The sequence below is a fragment of the Cervus canadensis genome, chromosome 16 (genome assembly GCF_019320065.1).
Source record: "Cervus canadensis isolate Bull #8, Minnesota chromosome 16, ASM1932006v1, whole genome shotgun sequence".
Classification (NCBI taxonomy): Eukaryota; Metazoa; Chordata; class Mammalia; order Artiodactyla; family Cervidae; genus Cervus; species Cervus canadensis.
The window spans coordinates 52,619,363-52,639,676 of record NC_057401.1 but is presented as its reverse complement, the minus strand read 5'-3'; the positions used below and the strand labels follow the sequence as shown (position 1 = coordinate 52,639,676).

Sequence of the window (20,314 nt, the reverse complement as noted above, 5' to 3'; positions counted from 1 at the left end):
TTCTCATTTGCTTCTGACCAACTGATAAGCAAGGTGAGCACATATCCCCACCCTGGTGGTTATTTTGTATTCCTGTGATAAAGTGGCAGCACCCGCCCGCCCCCGCCGGGACACCCCACACTCCGCAGTTGGCCATGGTTTTGACCTGTGCGTTTCTGAGCTGGCACTGTGCGGCTAGTCTCGGCTAACTCGCTCTTCCTGAGAACTGGTGCCTCCGTTAAAGCACAGACATCAAAAAACAAAACAAAACAAAACCAAAAACCCGACGGCTCCGTGCCTAGGACTCTGGTCTTCCCTCCTTCTTCTCCCAAGTCCTGAGACCATCCTCGCAGGGGCGATGCCGCGAGCCTGGCCGCCTGGACCTCCGCGCCGCGCTGGTCCAAAGCCGCAGCCTGCCGGGGCGCAGCACACTCGGGGCACCCGGGCGCCGCCCAGACGCGCCTGCCCCGGGAGAACACTGTCCACCCTCGGGCGTCGGTCCTGACGGGCTGAAGGGAGCCACCAGGTCAACTCCCTCCCCGAACCTCACTGCCCGCCCGAGTATCAGAATTTCAGCCGGACGTCGCGAGCGTTCGGGTGGGATGCTGAGAAAGGGTAGCAAGGGGCAGGGGGCGTCAGGACCACCTCGAGGCGACCCCTCAAGGTCTGAGCGAGAGCCCGAGCCCTTCTTACCCAACCGTTCCAAACAGAATAGACAGAGAGAAAGGGGGGCGCATTGGAGAGCGAGACTGTGTGTGTGTGTGCCCCAAACATCGCCGGCGCTGCGGGGGGAGGGGAGCCGACGGGGGTGGGGGGCCAGCGACTGGAGAGGAGTGGAGGGGAGGTGGGTTGGGAGTGGGCTAGGAAGGCAGGAGGGGCCCGGGGATGGAGGGAAGGGGAGGGGGCGAGGAGGGGAACCAGCCCTTTGAAGGAGAAGGGAGGCGGGGGTACCCGGGCCGGCGGGGCTGGGGGACCGAGGGGAGCGGATGGAAGGCGGGCGGGGCCCCCAGAGGGAGGGGCGGGGCGGGGCGAGCGGGGGGCGGGGCGCGCGGGGGCGGGGCAGGCGGGCGCGCGGGGGGAGGGCGCAGGGCAGGAAGGGGAGGGGGAGCGCGCGCGCGAGAAATGCAGAGGCTGCGGCGGCGGCGGCGAGGGCAGTAGCGGCAGCGGCGAGGGCGGCGGCGGCAGCAGCGCGACAGCTCGCTCCTCTCTCCGGGCTCCCCGCCGTCGAGCCGCGGAGAGAGCCTCCCGCCTAGCGGCCAGGCACCCGGCCGGACGACGCCCAGCGACCCGGGCCCCTCCGCGGCACCGCGATCACCTCGGGGCGGCCACAGGCACCCAGACCCGGTAAGGAGGCGCACCCCGGTGGCCCCCGCAGCCGCCGCGGACCCAGGGTGCCGGCCACCCCGGGGGCCTCCGCTTCCTTCTCCCCCCACCGCCACCCCCCTTCTTTCCCCCTCTGCACCCGCCCCCGAGGCCCTTTGTTCTCTCTCGGCGCCGCGGCCCGGGATGGGGGGTGTGGGGAGGGGGAGTGGTGCGGGGCCCCCGATTAGACGGCGCTGGTCGTGGGGGGTGATCCCTCGGGGAGGGCTCCGTCGCGTCGCGGGGAACTGGGGAGATGGGGGGGCGGCCCCCCGAGGTGGATGGCTGCAGCCACTCGCAGGGTGGGGAGGCTGGGGGGATGGGGGCTGGTGAGCCTGCTAAGCGGAGTTGGTGGTGGGTAGCGGGAGGAAAGCTGCTAATGCAGCAGGAGATTGCCGAACGTGAAGCCCTTGCGGTGCACTGAGTCCCGAAGAGACGGTTTTGTGAGTCTGGTGGGAGAGGCTGTCACCCTCGCGGCTCACCGCCTGGAAGAAGGCGCTGGGTGCGGGGGTCGCAGCGGCAGAAGACGAAGGGTGGGGGTGGGGTGGGGCGGGAGTGTAAGGGGGAGAAGGGATACGGGGGGACGTGGTGTGATCAGAAGGAAGGAGGTGGCTTTTTGGTTCAGCAAATGGGCTTCCTTGGCCGCTGGAACTCCTGAATCTTGGCTTGGGGTGGCCGAGGAATGCGAGGTTCACACGACAGCGTGCCTTCCGAAGCACCACTGAGCCGATCAGAGCCCCAGCCCCGGACCGGGCCGAGCTGCCTTGCCATTAACCTGTGGGCTGCATCTGAACGTTTCCTTGTCTCCGGCACTCAATTCGGAGAATGCGCTGGGCGCCTTCACTGGCGGCCCTGGCCCGGAGGGTGTGAGCTTGAACCTGACAGCCCGCGGCCCTTGCCGCCCAGCCCGGCCGGGGGCGAAGATTTGGGGTTTAGTAGGTTTTGCCTAAAGCGCTAACACTGAAACCCGACGCCTGGCCCCTGTTCCCCCTTCTTCGCCCAATCGCCTCCTCCCCGCTTCCCCAAAGAATAAAAATTGCAGAATCCTTGGATCCGAGCGCACACATAATGCGTGGCTACAAACCGCATTCTTTTCATGAATATTCATCGAACGCTTGGCTGGGCTCCTTATCTGCTTCCTCAAGAGACATTTCCGCCTTGAAACGAACTCCGTGAACAGTCTTTGCCTGTGTAATTTTCACCCTGCTTAAAATAACGCAGCGCACACGGGTACATTTTTTAGTACCTAGAACAGGATTGACAACCACGCCTCGGTCTGCCGCGAGGCCACTAGCATATCTGCGGCAGGTTAAAATCAAACACTGGCATAGAGGTGGTCTTCCTGCTCTAGGGGTGTGGATCAGCCTCGCAGGGATTACATCCTGAGCTCACCGACCTCAGTACTGCGGGCAAAATGAATGAATCCGGACTGTAATTACCTATTCCTTTGTCTTGGCCTCGCGCATGCGCCGGAGAGCAGGGTGTGGAGGGCCCGGGCCGACCCATCTGATCCCTCCATCACCCACCCACCCACTCCCTTCCCAAGCCCAGGAACAAAGGCGTTTGCCCTAAATGTTGCGTGAAACCCTTGGATACAGATGACAGTTCCCCTCCCCCCCCCCCCGTGCGTATATTTCTCTCCCAGGCAATCTCATCTTTTGCCTTCTTAGCTGTTTCAGTTGATGAAAAATATTAGCCTTGATGCTGAGGGCAAACTGGGGTTTAATGTTTTTGTAACCGAACACTGCTCTTTTCCTTTCTCGTGCGGTTCATTGTTCTTTTTCCTGTAACATATCGCACTGCAGTGATGGTGGCCCTATTAATTTGCATCAGTTAACCATTTGTCTGAAAGATTTTTGCTGCTGGCCATTTGATGAAGGGACATTGGTCTCGAAAATGACAGTGGGTCTTGCCCCTAGTGTCACTACTGGGGAAAAATTAAGACATTTGGCATTTATTCGAATAAGAGGGCCTACAAAACCCAGAGCTGAGAAAATGGTTACTTTGTCAGGATCCTAACGCTATTTTCTTTTGATTCCTACCTCATTGTTTCATTAGGAAAATCCAAGAAGAACTCCATGGAGATGGAAACCACTGGTAGGGGAGGAAGAAGGCAGATGGGGCTGCTGGGGTGAAGATGGTCTATTAAGTTCTTAATTTTTCTTTTCCATGTATATCGATATGTCGCCATATACATATATATGGGCATACACACACACATTTGATGGTTGATGACTGATTTTCTTCCCAGTGATGCAGACTATGGCCTCTTTTTGGGCCAGTTTGTTCTACCAACTAAAAAGAGACTTAACTGTTGTGTATAAAACGGAGCTAAATAATTATATTTTTGCCGTGGTACATTACACTTGAAAGAATTTTATGCTTTAGTATTCTCAGTACACCCTGGTAAAACAACACGTGGCAGGAAAATGGAAATTATCTCTTTTGTTCCTGTTAATAAAACTTGATATTGATCAAGTTGAATGTATCAGGACCTTTATTTGATATGGAGGGTAGCCGCCTGCTATCCACTGGCCTCCATAGTATTGGGTGGATTTTTTAGAGTTTAGAGGGCTAGAGGTAGGGATTTTTTTCTTTAGGTTATGTTTTTGAGGAACGGGTGAGTCGGAGAATAGATCACATGCAATAACAAATATATACCAATATGCCCCCAATTCGATGAGTCTCAGGTTTTTGAGCAAGACAGTTTTTAAATTGAATTATAAATGATCGGTTACCTTATTCTTTTACCCGGCTAGCTTTTTGGCAAGCTTTAGCAGGTGGAGAAAGGGAGCTGAGCCTTTTGACAAAATGCGCCAACAATGACTGTGTTATCAGTGGCGCCAGTGGCCTATCTCGCCTTAACTGATGCACTTGCTCTCATTATGCAGGCAGAAGAGAACCTTTTCTCCCCACAGACCACCCTAATTTGAACATTAATTTGAATGGAAGAGTCATACAGGGCTCTGGGTCCTTATCTGTGGAGGCATCCCTTGCAGTCTTCCTGGATTTACTAGAACAAACCGTATTATAATCTAAGGTGTGACGTATTCTGTCTTGTTAATTTTTGTCTTTTAAATTTTTTCATATTAAGGACAATTTCAAACCATTTTCATTTCACGGTCAAGATAAGGGGAGTATGAAAAACTTAGATTTGGTCACTGTTAAATAGATGTCTGCAATATTCACTGTAATTTTGTAAAAAATCACCAAAATCCAAAACCATTTTTAAGGAAAGTAAAGTGCCAGGTATATACGTATGTATATCACACACACACAATTTGTATATATATATATATACTCATGTTACAAAATAAATTTTAATACTGATATGAAACAAAATAGTTGGTACAGAATATCATTTTATGGTGCTTCATGTTGGTCTTTGGAAAATAATCAGTTTTCTGTTTTTCTCAGTATGTATATTGAAGGGAGAGCCTACCTAGTCTACTAAGATGCTCATTTCCAATTTTTACCAGTGTACCCCTGAAATAAATAGGTTGCATTGAGCATCTTAAATTAGCGTGTTCATTTAGGGTTTTAAACATTCACATGAAAGCATTTTAAAAGCTGTAATAAACAAATGCTTATACTAGACAAAAGATTTATCAAGTTGCTCTGCCTTATTTTTGTTATTGTTTGTAAAATTTTGTTTCGAAAATATTTAAAAAGAGGCCTGCTCACTATTGTTCATCAAAAGCAATTGATTTCCTTTGGTGTCTGATTCTGTTGAAAGAGATGTTCTGAATTGCTTAGGTCTTTATCTTTCTAATATGTAGTTTTAACCTACTACTTTATGTCCTCTATCAAAAGATTAACATCTTGATGATCATTTTAGTTGGTAAACTGGAAGCCAGGTACTGTGGAGGTAAAACTGAGCTTGTATATGAGTTGAAGTTCTGGAGGTAGGTGGGGGGGTGGGAGCGGAATCTGTTGTTTTATCAAGTTTTCCTAACTCATTGAATCTTTTCCATTTATTCTGACTCTTAAGACTTTGGGTAATACAATGCAATGGGAACTTTACTTTGCAGCTTAAGTCTGGTGGATTAGTATCAGGAAATAAGCCAGGCTGTGAATAGCCCGAATGTTTTTTAGAGAGAAAATATTCTTAATGGGGGGGTTTTTCTAGGGTGTAGTCGAAAGGAGAGTCAGTTTGAAAAATCTCTAGGCACTTGCTGGGCCGCTTTGACCAAATTGCTTCAAACTGCTCTGAATTTCATTTTATCCAATTGTAAAACTGGAGTAATAATTCTTAATTTTAGGCTATAAAAAGGATCACACGTGTCTGAAAAGGGTGTAAGTACAGTGGCTGGCTCTTCCGGGCCCCTGGACCTCTCAGTCTGCATTTTCAACACAGTTATTGGTGTGATTGATATCAGTAACTGATTTCTGTATATTGAGCTATGTTTTTGTTCCATGCTGATTAAGACCTGAGGGTTTCAGTATATTCAGTGAGAAATAGGATATTTCAGACCTCATGGAGATACATATTTGAAACTCTGTGAGACACCGTATGGGAGTTTGCTCCCATGTGGGATGAATGACGCCAGAATGGCCACCCTCACTGAATTTCCCACGGCTGCCTACATAACTCAAGACATGGCATTTCAATTCTTTTGAGAAAATACAGGGGTGGCCTTAAAACCACAGAAGTTCCCAGCCTGCCGAAAGATTTTGTTAAATACCATCCCCTCCCCTGCTATCAAGACAGACATCTAGGTAAGTGTTACGTAAGAAGAAAATGTCCAGTAAACCTTATCAGAAGTAAATGATAATCATATAGATCTTGAAGTGAAGTGAAGTGAAGTGAAGTGGCTCAGTTGTGTCGACTCTGCGACCCCGTGGACTGTAGCCTGCCAGGCTCCTCTGTCCATGGGATTCTTCAGGCAAGAATACTGGAGTGGGTTGCCATTTCCTTCTCCAGGGGATCTTCCCGACCCAGGGATCCAACCTGGGTCTCCCGCATTGCAGGCAGCTGCTTTAACCTCTGAGCCATACCAGTGGATAGTTAAATTGTAATTTTGAAAAGACACAAGCCTAGGAAGCAAAGTGATTAAACGGCATTCTCTTCTTTGTTCTGGAACTCAGAAATGGGATGACGTGGATGCAGAATCTCATAGTATATTTTTCTTCTTCTGCACCCTAAGGGTTTAAGGGTTTAAGTAACATTAAAAATCAGCCTTTCCAAAGGCAGTAGATGTTTTTGAACAAAAACAGGGAAAGCAGAGTTTTTTTGACTAGCCAAGGAAGTCAGATAGGGGAGGTTGTAATTGAGCATGCCTCGAAGTCTAGGAATAAATTCCTGAAAGCTTTAGAGTCTTTGAAATGGAAGCCATCTGCAAGCACCACAGGGACCCAGGTCATAAGGACACATTTCAAGATTATATAAGAAAATGGTGTTCAGTAGGGAAGGCCAAGTAGTTCCACATTTCCTTCTTATCACTTAAGACACTTTCTAAACTTGTTTTTGAATTGGTTTATTTTCTTAATCATTTTGGATGACGTAAGAATTTCATTTCAGCCATTTACTAGCTGTGTGACATTTGTCAAATTGCTTAACTTCTCTGTGCTTCAATTCTCATCTGTAAAATGAAGGTTACAATATAAAGTTTCTGTAAAGATCAAGTAACCAAACAGGAGAATGCCTCACACATACTGTGTACCTTTATAATGCACATTCACTGTGAAGTGGTGAGAGGACCAGCTTTCTTTATTTCATCCTCTGTATTCTTATTTCAAAGGTTATTATTGCAAGAAGGTCTGGTGAGGGTACCTTGGACAGGAGTTGGTAGAACATAGAAATCTGGTTTAGAAAAGCCTCCAAATGCAGCTCTGATACCTTGTAGTTGTTGCCAAGACACTTGTATTAGTTTTAAAAGTCCAGAGTGGGTCGATTCATACGAGCCCAGCCCCCATATTGATGAGTATTACAATGGAAAACAATACTGTGGAAGTCCTTGGAACTTAAAGGCCCTGGTGACTCAGATGGTAAAGAGTCTGCCTGTAATGCAGAAGACCCAGGTTTGATCCCTGGGTCAGGAAGATCCCCTGAAGAAAGATGTGACAACCCACTCCATTGGAGATCTTCAGAGAAAGGCTCTCTGTTTTGATCTGGACTCCACTGGATGACCTGGGGTGTAGACACAATTCATTCATAACCTGAAAAGACTTGGCTTTGTGGTGTCCTGAATCAAGGGGCATTCATTAGCATCTGAAAGGAGTGCCTTAGTCATTAGTACAAAGATTGGTAAAAACCAATGTAGATATTTAAAATCCTGAGGACACAGTTCCACATCCCCACCACCCACACCGGGAGTAGAACCAAAGCTTGTCTTATTCAGGGATGTGAAGGTATTGTTACCTGTTGACAAAATCTCTGGAAATAATTATCCCCCTGGCAACCTTAATCACTGACAAAAAAACAAAAAAAGGAAGTTCTTTGGCCTTTCGGGTATTTGAGATGGTTCATCCTGGAATTTGAGTTTTCAGGCATTTAATTCAGGGATCTGCCTAAGTGATTCATCTTTGGCCTTCTGGACACTGGGCTTTGCTGTTGAGTGAAGGTAAAATCATTTTCATTTTGGTTAAATTATTTTTCTAATAGTTTCTTTAAACAGGATTTTGAATCTTATGGAATCAGGAGGGAAATTAATTTGTCAGGTATCCACTGTGGGAAAGTGGTTTTGGGTATGGTAAGTGTAACATAGAAGAAATTTCCTCCATCAAAGGTGTTTTTTTTTTTTTTTTTCCTTATAAATCTGGAGAAGTTAAGGGATGAAATTGGACATCTATTGACTATTATGTGTCTTATGCTCTAACTGAAATTTATCCCCTCAAACAAATTGTAAGAGGCATTTTACCTATGAATAAATGAAAAAAAAAAATAGAGGGTTAAATAATGTACATAAGATCCTAGGGCTAACAGAAATTAATAGAATTTGGCCCATGTCTAATAGTCCTATTCTGCTGGCCAATGCTGCTTTTTCCCATAAGCCTTGGCTATTTTATCTCATATAATGTGGACACTTGGGATAAAATGGATAATATATTATAACACATTAACCTCTTCAATATTCATTTAGAGAGAGTTGTGCTAGCTTCTTTGAAAAATTATCTTAGAAGAGATACACTGTCTAATAAATATTTAATCGATAAATACATTTAGTGGCCTCTAGATTAGAAATGCTTCCTGTTGTGTGAATATGGGCTGATGTCTTTTAAGTCATCTCTTTTTCTGGGATGACGATGATAAAGGCCGCTTTTGAGGACTATAGAGAAATGGCCTCGTGGCACTTTACAGGTGGAAGTAATCACTCAAATATCTTACCTGTAATTCTACTTTTGAAATACTAATCAGAGACACTAGTCAGCCCTCTTTCAGCTCTGTAGTTGGCTGATTAGAAATAAACCAAGTCCTAAATTCATGACCCCATTTTCACTCTGCCTACATGCAGGATTCATTTACACAAAGTCGGTGGCTGGATTTAAATACTCTCCTAATTATCAATGCAACCTCAGTCTTTTGTAAATTCTTGTGTCATCCTAACAGAAGAATTGTAAGCTCATCACTAAAACACTTCTTTTGGAACTCAGAGGACCTTAGAAATGTAAGTGACTTAGTCACAGTCCCATGAGCTGGTTAGTGGCCAAGTGGAAACCCAGGTTATTTCCCGCTAAAGCTCCATTCCTACCAGCCCTCCTTTCAGTCTAATTGAGTCAAACTCTTACTGTCTTCAACTTAAGAAAAAAACTCCTTCCTTTCTTTGACTCTGATACCAGTTTTGGTTTTTTTTTTTTTTTTTTAAGTCTTTATTGAATTTGTTAGCAGTATTACTTCTGTTTTTTTATGTTTTGGGTTTTTGACCCTCAAGGGATCTTAGTTCCCCAACCAGGGATGGAACCCACACCTTGTGCATTGAAAGGGGGAGTCTTAACCGCTGGACCACCAGGGAAGTCCCTGATAACAGTTCTTGAAAATCCGGTCCTGATCCGGTGTTCTCTCCAGCAGAGAACCAGTTCTGCCTTCTCAGTAACACCACATGTGCTTACTGCCTGCTGCTGCTTTTTCTACATGCCATCTTCTCCACTTTCTTCTTATTATAGGCGTGTGGTTTCCTTCAGAGACTGAAGAATTTATGGCATGCGTTAAAATAATTTTGCCCAGAAGACTAAATTTTTGTGTCGTATCTTTGTTTCTCTCCTAAAATAAACAAATGTTGCAGGGTTTGGAGCCTGCAGATGGAGGGTAGGAGTTTGAAAAGAAAGCCAGTTGGTTTTAGACTAATTTGGGGGCTGTGGAGTGAGCAGAGCAGTGAAGCATTAAGCCCTAGAAATGCTCCAGAATCTCTTGGAAGATCCATTTTGCACAGTATTGTAGAGATGGACATGAGTTTTTCTGTCCATTCCTAGAGTTATCTGGGCTTCCCAGGTGGCGCTAATGGTACTGAACCTGCCTGCCAATGCAAGATACATAGAAGACAGTGGGTTTGATCTCTGGGTCAGGAAGATTCCCTGGAGGAGGGCATGACAACCCAGCCCAGTATTCTTACTTGGAGAATTCCGTGGACAGAGGAGCCTGGTAGGCTACAGTCAATAGGGTCGCAAAGAGTCGGACAAAGCGGCTTAGCACACACAGACACAGTCTGGTCTGGTTTACTGGCTCAAGAGCTGCATGAAACATGAGGTTTGATCTTTTTCTTTAGAATGATCAGAATGATCATTTGTGGTATTTGGGATGATTTATAGGATTTAAAAGGGCAGTAACTTTCTGAAGTAGTCATTAAAATATGAAACTGAAGTACTTAAGTTGTTAAAACAGTTGGTAAAGCTTAATATTCAGATGTTTGAAATGAATTTCAGCAATGTAAACTGTGCATTTGTATTTGGAGAAGCTATGATAAGTTTATTTTTAGATAAGAGAGTTCAAATTCATATTTAAAACAATCTGTTTAGACATTTCAGTAAGTAGAGAATGAGTCTTAGATAAATTTATATTTTTTCCCCAGGGAGCCCTGCAATAAACAAGTGACTTTGCAATTTTGATAATGCTTTTAAATTATTATAGTTTTGCAGGTTCAGAAATGGACATATTTCTTAAATAAAGCCAAATTAAAACCTTTTTTTTTTTAAGTTTTTGAAGCAAAGGATATCAGAGAACAGCTTCTCCTGGTTAAGCTTTCTAAATTATGAATATCCTAGATTGCTTGGCCAACTAATTTTGAAAAGACCCACATCATTTACCTGATGGTGGCCAGTCAAAACACCATTGCCAATAGACTAATATAATAGCCAAGTTAAACAGTAACAGGATCTACTTGGGGAAATAGTATATCAAAAGAGAAAGCAATAACAACCATACAGTGCCTCTGAGGACATCCAGATTTCCTTGGAATCACTGGATCTTCCCACAGTCCTGTTTTAAGCCTCTCTGAGCTTGTCTTGGAAACTATAGGGCTGTAGAATATTTGCTGACTCTGACCTTTATGAATATTCTCAGCTGTTTCAACATGGGATAAGAGCATCTGAGTTTGCATTAGGCATGTTTAAGACTATTGGGAAAAAGGAAAATCTAGAGAAATCAGTGACTTACAGATGGAGAGATTTGAGATGGCTTTCCTCCTTTATCCTGTATTCCATCCAGAAGGCAGGGTGAGATTATATGACCACTTGGGTATTCACTAAAGATTGATTAAATGAGGTGTTCTGGAATCTAATTCGCATGACTCATTTTCCTAAGGAAGAAAAAAAGAGTTTCGATTAACAATTAGTGGTGACAATAGCTCTTACAGAGTCTTGTGATCGCCCAGCCTCAGTGAATACAATTGACCAGAGGTTATTACAGCGCTAGAGTTTCTCAGTAACCCTGGTCATCTTTTGTTGAGACTTCAAGCTTTGAATTCCCAGGGCTCACCCAGCTGGACTTCAGAAACCTGGTTGCAGAATTTCTCCTGTGTGGTTTTCAGACAAATAGTAACAAGTGTTTGTAGCAATGGTCTCCCACAGGTTGTTAACACAAGGTTGATGGTTTCCTCCATTTGTGTTTCTACATGTGACTCACATCTGAGTATCACCCTTCTCCATTACCTAATCCAGTGGTCGACTAAGGAAAAGTCTCATTGAAAGTTTCATTGGTATAAGAGACAGAACCAATAGCTCACTCCACTTAGCCTCCACCCTTTCTGTTCTAACTGGCTTTGCTTCTGCATTCCAGAGAGCTTAGCTTTCATTTCATTTATACTAAAGTCTCCTGGGTGGGTGGGTACAAGAGGTCCTCCTAGGAGAACTCAACTGGCTACAGTGCAGAGAGAAACAACTGCATGATGGGGTTATGACACATATTTTCACTAAGGTAAGAGTTGTAGTTCTAAATGGGAAAGGAGTTTTGTAATGTTTCTAAGCTATGATGTTTAATTGACTACTGAAGTCTGAAGGTCACCAAGCTTCTCATGTCTCTGCCTCACCCAACCATGTTAATTGGTCCTTTCCTGCCTGAAAAGTATCACATGGTTTTACGTTAACGTTGTCAGTAGTAATACATTCTATGACCGTATCCTTATTTCCAGCAACAAATATTTCCATGTCAAGGGGAGACATGGTGGTTAGAGGGATCAGTTGGCAAACTAGGGTTTGTCCCCAGTTAAATTAGGATTTGTCCACACGCTGCCACCTTTAACTTGCCTTCTTTATGTCCAAGAGTGACCACTTGCATGTGTCTTTCCTGTTAGTGATCCCTTTTGCTAGGCATACTACTTAAGGAGTATCCTTTGTCATATCTGTAATGAGATAGCCAAGGATCCCAGATAAAGGGTAAAGAAGTCCAGAATGATGTAATATGCAAAAAATGTTACTGCTGTTACAAGTGGAATGAAGAAAAGCTCAACCCAATAGAGTTGAGCATGATTTCTGTTGGAAGAGGGTGTCATCTGGGGCAGATGATATCTAAAAACCAACCTCCTCAATTTCCTAAACCCTAAGGGTATTTAGCTAGCATCATATAATAAAATTACTGTTAGCAGCACACAGCATGGCGAACCAGCAAGCCCTGACATGTTAGCAATTGTTTGCGTAGTTTACCTGGCAGAGAAGATATACCTGCTAGAACAAATGTTTTAGATCGCTAACATGCTCCGTAGTTAGTGTGAGGTGTAAGTTGGCTGCAGAAGAATGACCATTGAATTCTGATTCTGATAACACATTTGACTACTACCCTAACTAAACCATCCCGTCTTGAGAGAGGGAGAGGCCTTTGGGAGAAATAGCATTTCTTATTAAATACTGAGGTTTGTGAAAATCCTTCTGAAAAGAAGGAAATGGCTATGCTTGAGGGAAGTTTCCACGGGGTATTTTTGCAGCTGTGTTTTCTGGATGGAGAGAGGGGAACACCATTCCTTTCTGTTCCTGAGAGTGTCTGGATTCCCCTTGTGTGGGCGGGATTTCTGGTAAGTACAATACAGGAAGCAAAACTGCATTGTTCTAGATCAGCAGTCGGTGACCTCGTTTCTAAGCCCCAGCCCCCTCTTTCTAGTGTTTTCCAGGGAGAAAAGGAGACCGGAGGGGGAGAGGAGGCAGTGCAGGGGCAGGGGAGGAGCGCTGGAGATCCTTGGGACACTTTGTTCCTGGGTTCCTCTGCTAGGGCCGCCGTGACGGAATGCCCCGGACTGGAGGCAACAGTGCCAAAGTCAAGGTGTGGACCAGTTCAGTTTCCTCTTGAGATGTCTCTCCCTGTCTTGCGGATGGCTGCCTTCTTGCTGTGTCCTCATAGGGTCTTCTATCTGAGCGTGCACCGCGGGTGTCTCTCTCTCTCTATGTCCCAATCTCTTTGTATAAGGACACACCAGTTCTCTTGGATTTAGGCCCACCTCCATGGCCTCATAATTTACCTCTTAAGTTTTGAGGTACAGAAAGTTAGAACTTTAGCATATGAATGAGAGCAAGGCACAGCTCATAACATTTCATATCAGGAAAGGTGGTTTAGAGTGAGGAAAGTGCCCCGTTCCCTGCCCTCAAGATGTAGGAGGTGGGGAGAATCAGCTACCCTGGAGCCTCTGGTTTTGTTGTTGTTCAGTCACTAAGTCTGATTCTTTGTGACCTCAGGGACTACAGCACGCCAGGCTTCCCTGTGCTTCACCATCTCCCGGAGTTTGCTCAAACTCATGTCCATTGAGTCGGTGATGCCATCCAACCATCTCATCCTCTGTCATCCCCTTCTCCCGCCTTCAGTCTTTCCCAGCATCAGGGTCTTTTCCAGAGAGTCAGCTCTTCGCGTTAGGTGGCGAAAGTATTGGAGCTTCAGCATCAGTCCTTCCAATGCCTGTGGTTTAACCCTTGCAAATCCATGTGAGGCAAGCCTGAGTAGTGTTCTCTTTTGACAAGATGAGATGCAGAGGAGTTAATTTCCCTGAGATTCACATCACTAGGAAAGGTGGAACCTATGTGGAATTCAAAGCCTGCTTCTATGGCTCCCTCGGGCTGGGGATGGCAAAGGGTGTATGCAGGTACTGTTCTCTCTGTTGTACTCAGGATAGATGTGGGATGAGGCCTCAGAATCCTTCTTGACACAGTGCTCTAGGCAGTTGCCACCAATCAGTAGGCATTAATATGTGGTGAAGCCTGTTTTCATTCCAGAACTATATGATCATGCTTTTCCTCTGCATGAAGCCTTTTCCATTGGTTATCCATATTTCTAAATACAGCAAGTAAATAAAGGAAGCGAGAAGGATTTACATAGCCCAGGTCTTGTAAAGGACACCTATTCTTGGGTAAATTAAAATAGAGGTATTCTGGGAGGGATAAAAAGAAAAAAGGTAACTACCAGTAGTGGCATTGATCAAGAGCCCTTCTTAATGTAGATGGAAGGGTTGACCAGATGTGTAAGCTAGTTTAAAATCCTATACCAGCATCCATGCTTGTTGGTAGGGATTCAGGATACAGAAGAATCTTACTGTGGGCAAGTTTTATTGGATGGAAGCTTGAAGACATTAGAAGATACAGGTTTTAACAGAAAGCAAATGTGGAAAGAATGGTTGGACTTTTGATAGGTTTCTATACAGTGGGACAGTGAGGATAGGGAAGTGAGTGTCAGGGATATATGAAGTTTTTGATAACCAAAAAACCAAGGCTTATGAATTCTGGGGCCTTTCCAAGAAGTAAAACAAGTAGCGATACTGAAGGGACTCTTTCAGGGGGCATTCTCAACAAATGTGGATGTGACTGTCTCTTCACGTAACACTTTGGCAGCTCTTTTTCAAAAAACACTTTACGACTTTTGAAAGTGCCCTCTCAAGTGATTCAGTCATTGCCTTTCTGTTTCAAGCTGCGGGTCACGTCATGTTGTGTTTAACTATAGCAATAAAAATATTACCTCACTAAGCCACAGTCTAATTGAATATAGTAATTCAATTTGACAAAACTAGATGAACCACCGGCCCTAAACTAATTGAAAGTTGGTACTGTTTAATACCTTTTATAGGAATAATTTTCTTCATAAAACCTGCAATGTGAGTTACTGTAGAATTTTTTTTAACTCTTTAATTTATGCAATATCTGTTTTTGAGCCCACATCTGTAGTCTTCTGTCAGTGCTCAGTTTCTGGTCAATAGCACCTTCTTCCATTCGTTCCAGAAAACGAGATCTTCCTGCGAACAAAGGTCTATGGCATCTCCCTGCTCATTGCCCCTCATATCCGTCCATTCCCCTCTACACTAGGTTGTGACCCTAGTTGAAGTTTTTACGCCTTTCCTCGATTACTGTGGTCATACTCTGCTAAAGGCAAGCATGGCATTCCTATGCTGAACACTTTTCTATCATGACTTTTTGTTACACGTAGAACAAAATTACCAAAATCCTTTGCTGATCTGTAAGTTCCCTCCTGTTCACCTTCTGTTTTCCTCTTCAGCCTCCTCTCATGCCCACTCTCACCCATGCGGCCTGCCTGTCAGTTCTTCCAAATGCTCCAAGCTGTTTCCCATCGTTCTTCTGCCTGGAATACTGTTCCATTGTCCCAAGTACTCCTCAATCTAGAAGTGCCACTTTCTCAGACGTTCCTTTCCTGGCTGTCCCCATACCTCTCCGAGTACTTGGCATTTTTGGCTCTTAATTGGTCAAAACATGATGTGATGATTTAATGTCTCCATTACTCTGGATGGAAAGACCCAGGAGGCAGGGATGCGTCAGTTTTGTTGATCCGTGACAGAGCTGTCCAGCAGTTCTGGGACTTACGTCCATATTTGCTTCATATTTGCTCCGTGTCAAGGTTGCCCACAGGACCATATATTTCATGGAGGGCGCACAGCCTCTGAAAGTCACCTTTGGCGGCTGAGATAACTTCCATGTACTGACATGCAATTTCACCTCATCAGTTGTGCTTACTGTGAAGATGAATACCTGATGAACTTCAATTAGTGTAATTATTCTGTTTCCAAGCACTAACCTTAGTGGTAATTGTTCTGCAGGCCTGTGACATTATGGAGTAATTAGTACTAATGGCTCATGCATCCAGGCTTCCTCCTAAGGTAGGGTATCAAAGAATGAAATTGTGTTGTTATTTGGGAAACTAGCAGTATTACCCTGTGAGGTCTTTACAGACAGAAACAGCACGTGAACATCGGGGCAGACTGTAGCTGTACTTCTCATGAATTCTTTCAAGTGGTTGAATGTCATGGGTCTGCCATGAATCGGTCGTATTAAGCATCTTAACCATTGAATTTTTATAACAGTCTTTGTGAGGTCGGGAGTATTAGGCCCCCAGATGAGCATAATGATTTTAACACTAGTAGATTATAAACCTAATGAAGTAAATATGAATTTAATGGGCAGAGGAGCCTGGCAGGCTACAGTCCATGGGGTTGCAAAGAATCAGATGTGACTGAGCACACAGCCCTGATTTTATGCTGTGACCACTTACTCTAAATGGTGAGTTTCTCCAGACCAAGGCTTTGTTTCTTTCATCTTTGGATGTCAGTTTCTAGCACAAAACCTATGGTCCAGTAAGAACTGAAGGCATAAGAGGTCATGTTTTATAGCCATGTGACATCATGCTATGCAGATGAAGGCATATTTCAGAGCGTTGACCTTTGCTGTACTTTCACATCCAGCTTGTAACAGACTTTCAGCAAATATCACAGTGTTTCCTTTGGGTTGGTTGGGGTGAACACAATTTAGACATTTGTGATTTACTCCTCACCCCACCCCTGCCATTTACCCATACTCTTTGATGGTCAGTATTCAGCTTTCATTGTCTCATCCCTGAGTGTCTTTAGCTTCAGCGTGAACTAAGATTCTTAGAGGTAAGTACTTTCTTCTCAGCCCTGAGATCTCTCATAGGACAGTGTCTGGTGCTCTAAACCTGATTCTTAATGCTAGAATTCTTATTAAATAAAAAAAGTTTGTACTTTGTGACAATCATAGGAAATTGATTTCTAAAATAACCTGTAGTTAAGAAATAATAATGCAAGGTTCCAGTTTAAAGCAAGTCTAATCTGGCAATACGACTTATTCTAAAACGTTTCTAGATATTGATATTTTATTTACAGCATTTATTTTAATTGTCTACTTTTTAAAAACATATTCAATGTTGAATAGTTGAAATGATTTCTGGCCGGCTATCGGGCTATCGGCCATCTACATGATTAATACCATAAACACGTGCTACTTTTACTAGTAAATCAATACTTTGTCTTAAAATGGTCTCATTTTAGGTGAAATGGGGCACGTTCTACAAGATGGCTGTAGACTTGCACGGTCTTATTTTAAATGAGTTCAGGTTGTGAATTAGCCAATGGCATTCTCTGCAGCTGTGGTTCCTTTATCTCCCCCTTCCTTTCTGATGTCCCTCCCCACTAACACACAGGATGGCACTTCTGTATGGATTGAAGGAAACTGGCTGTCAGAAGGGAGAGCTCCGCCTGGGATCATCGACTCTGTAGGGTCACATGAGTTGGATTTAAATTGACTAGTAGAATGAAAAGGGCAGTGATGGCTCTTTGCAGTTAATTTTCCATCTTATGTGCTGTTGAGTATCCCTAACTCACCATACTGACAGCTGGCTTCTCACATACCAGACTTCTTGTTTTGAAGCCTTGAGGTTGTAGATTATGTACTTGGAATATGTAATTAGCTGGAATGACATGGTATTGATGGTTGAGCAGCGGTTTATGACACAAATGAGTAACTGGATGACTGATAGACCTTGGATGTGTATTTCCAAGCAATTTACTAAGCAATATTTTCCTTGCTTTATTTAAAAAAAAAAAAATCATCTTAATGTGGCTTGCTAGGGTAAAGATGTCATTTTGGTTTTGAAGTTGAGGACTATAAACAGAAAACTTGCTGTGGATGCAGTGAGGAAGCCCAGGGCATGGTTGGCTTAGATATTCAGGTCCCACCATCCCCCAGCTCCAGGAAGCATTCTGTGTGGGCCTCCTGCTGTTGTGGATACCTACGTCATTCCCCTTCAGTTTTTGTGAAGACAATTCTATTTCTGTTCTATAAATGCGTTATTGGGTTGGATGCACATGACGTACACTCACACATTTGAAGACGTAAGCTTAAAAATTTATTTTATATAGTTAAAAGGTACAGGTATTGCTTGGTGATGAATTCAGTCTTTATTTTAATATCAGTGGCTTTCTAAAAAACAAAATAAAAAAGGCAGTGGTTTTGGTAAGCATATTTTTAAGACTAAGCTTTTTAAAAGCAGTTCAAATGAGCAGCCGACGTGGGAGTTTACCACTCTGTTAAATGCAGTGTAGGAAAATACAAACCACATTAAAATCTTGTAGAGTTAATGTTTGTTTACTGAGTGAGCTGAGAGACGCAAAGACCTGTTAACCTTGTTTTTAAGGAGTTTACAGTTGGTGAAGGCAAACAGGTACACCAGTAATTACAGTGAGACAAAAGTGTTGGTCTGTATCCACATAGAGAGTTTAGAGAATTATTGAATTAGCAGCATGGATCAATCATTACCTCTGTCCTCTCTCTGTTCTGCTGTTGGTAGATTCATCTCTTCCACTTGACTCAGCCATCCATGTGGGATATTCTGAGTTCAGTAGGCTATTATTTAAAGAGTTTTATGTAACTATCACTTTTGAGAATATAGAACCCAGCATTGGTTTCATCTAATTCCAAGGTGTTAATCACTCGGTAGAGAAGTAATTTACATATCTTACATTTTCATTAAGAACATAGTACTTTGGGGTTATAAACTAGGAAAAAGCCTTCAAGCCTAGTTAGTTCTCAGAACACATACGAATATGCTTTAGGTCCCAAGCAGAGCAGCCTCTTCAGTACCTGAGGGACCTATTGGGGAAGGGTTCCCAACTGGTGCCCCCTGACCACTTTAAGATAGCTGCTCAGCCTGAGAAATAAGAGGGAAGAATTTCTCTTGTTCTTTCTTCGAAAGTCTCAGAAAAGCATCGTGGTTTGTAGGATCCTTCAAATCTTTATTCTCGGGAAGTTGCTCCCTGAATCCAGGAATGAATGATGCTTATCCTTTGTTCTAGAGAGAGATGGAACCTCTAGGAACAGAATGGGAGGGGTGTGGAAATGACTCTGACCTGGGACTAAGGAGTATCTCTGTACAAAGTTCATTTTGATAAAAGGTGCTTTGGAAAATCTTGAGTTTATGGATTGGGCAAGTTTGCAGTGCTAAAGTTAATAACAGATCATTTTCCCATTAATATTCCATGTTTTGTCATGGGAATTATATTTCCTTAAGTGTCTAATCCTTTGTGCTCTAAAGTGCTGGTTTCTGTTGATTCCTGTGTTGCAAATAGCTTACAGAGATATGTGAACATGACTTTAAAAAGAAATCTCAATGACTTCATGGCAAGTTTGGTAACCAGTCTCATACTGTTCCTCTAACCTTCACCTTCTAGTTTGATTTGTGCTACCTGTCGTCTGTACCAGCTGACTGACAAATGATTATTTTTCAACCCCGCAGGGAAACTCACTGGACATAGAAACCCTGTCCTCTGACTGCTGTTCTTTCTACAGCTTAGGCAACAGTTGTCTCAGAAATATTGTTCAACATAAATCAATATATTAGTCTTAGAGACTATCTACCTTGAGGGAGAAATGCAAGAATGATTATTTTTTACATTTTAAAAATTTGTTATTACATGAATTTAAACCAGTGATACATTTGTGAGTCCCTTGGGCAAGTCATTCAGAGAACTAATTTCCTGGCTGATAGATGGGAATTATAGTATTCGTGCTTTGTTGATATTCTCTTAAATAGTTAAATGGCTACGGAATATATCCTGAGACCATGTTCTAAGAGTTTAGTTTTCATGTCATTGTTATTTATATCATCTTTGTAGACCCTAATATCTAGACGTTGAGTAAGTCAAATGTACTGAGTAAAGCACACTTCTAATTAGATCCATCTTAAAAAATTCTTAACAGAAAGTCTTGATGTAACTATATTAGATCTTCATATCAAACAAGCCACTGTGTAAATCCTGAAATTTTCAAGAGCTGGAATTTTTCTGTATACCTTTTGAAGTTTGTTAGTGGAATTTTCCAGCTCACCTTGCAGTAAACAACTGCAAATTCTTTCTGGAGGTGTTGTAAGTAAGACTGATAAGGCTTTCTGAGAGGGAAGCAAAGAACCCTCCTTGAGCGCATCAGGAATGCGTTTCTGAATTAAAGCACAGATTAAAGATCTGTTTTTAATGTTACTGATTGGACACTTTTCATTCTGAAGAAGGAAAACTGCCTAAATCTGGGGTTGGGGTTGAAGGCATTACCATGTAGCCCTCTAGAGACAGGTGTTTAAATGAGGCTTCTGTAACCTGGCCAGAGCAGAAGGAGAAGAGGGTGGCAGAGGATGAGATGGTTAGGTAGCCTCACCAGCTCGGTAGACATGAATCTGAGCAAACTCTGGGAGATGGTGAAGGACAGGGAAGCCTGATGTGCTGCCATCCATGAGGCTGCAAAGAGTCAGACACGACTGAACAATGACAGTAACCTGTGTCCC

General features: G+C 43.7%; 1 protein-coding gene across 1 annotated transcript in view; it reads left to right on the top strand.

Moving 5' to 3' along the window:
• Nucleotides 1-1,080: 1,080 nt before the first annotated feature.
• Nucleotides 1,081-20,314, top strand: part of BASP1 (brain abundant membrane attached signal protein 1) — a 52,171-nt gene continuing 32,937 nt past the window's right edge. Inside the window, exon 1 of the mRNA XM_043488668.1 lies at nt 1,081-1,323. The gene's annotated coding sequence lies outside the window, so the exon portion shown is untranslated. The remainder of the gene's footprint in view (nt 1,324-20,314) is intronic.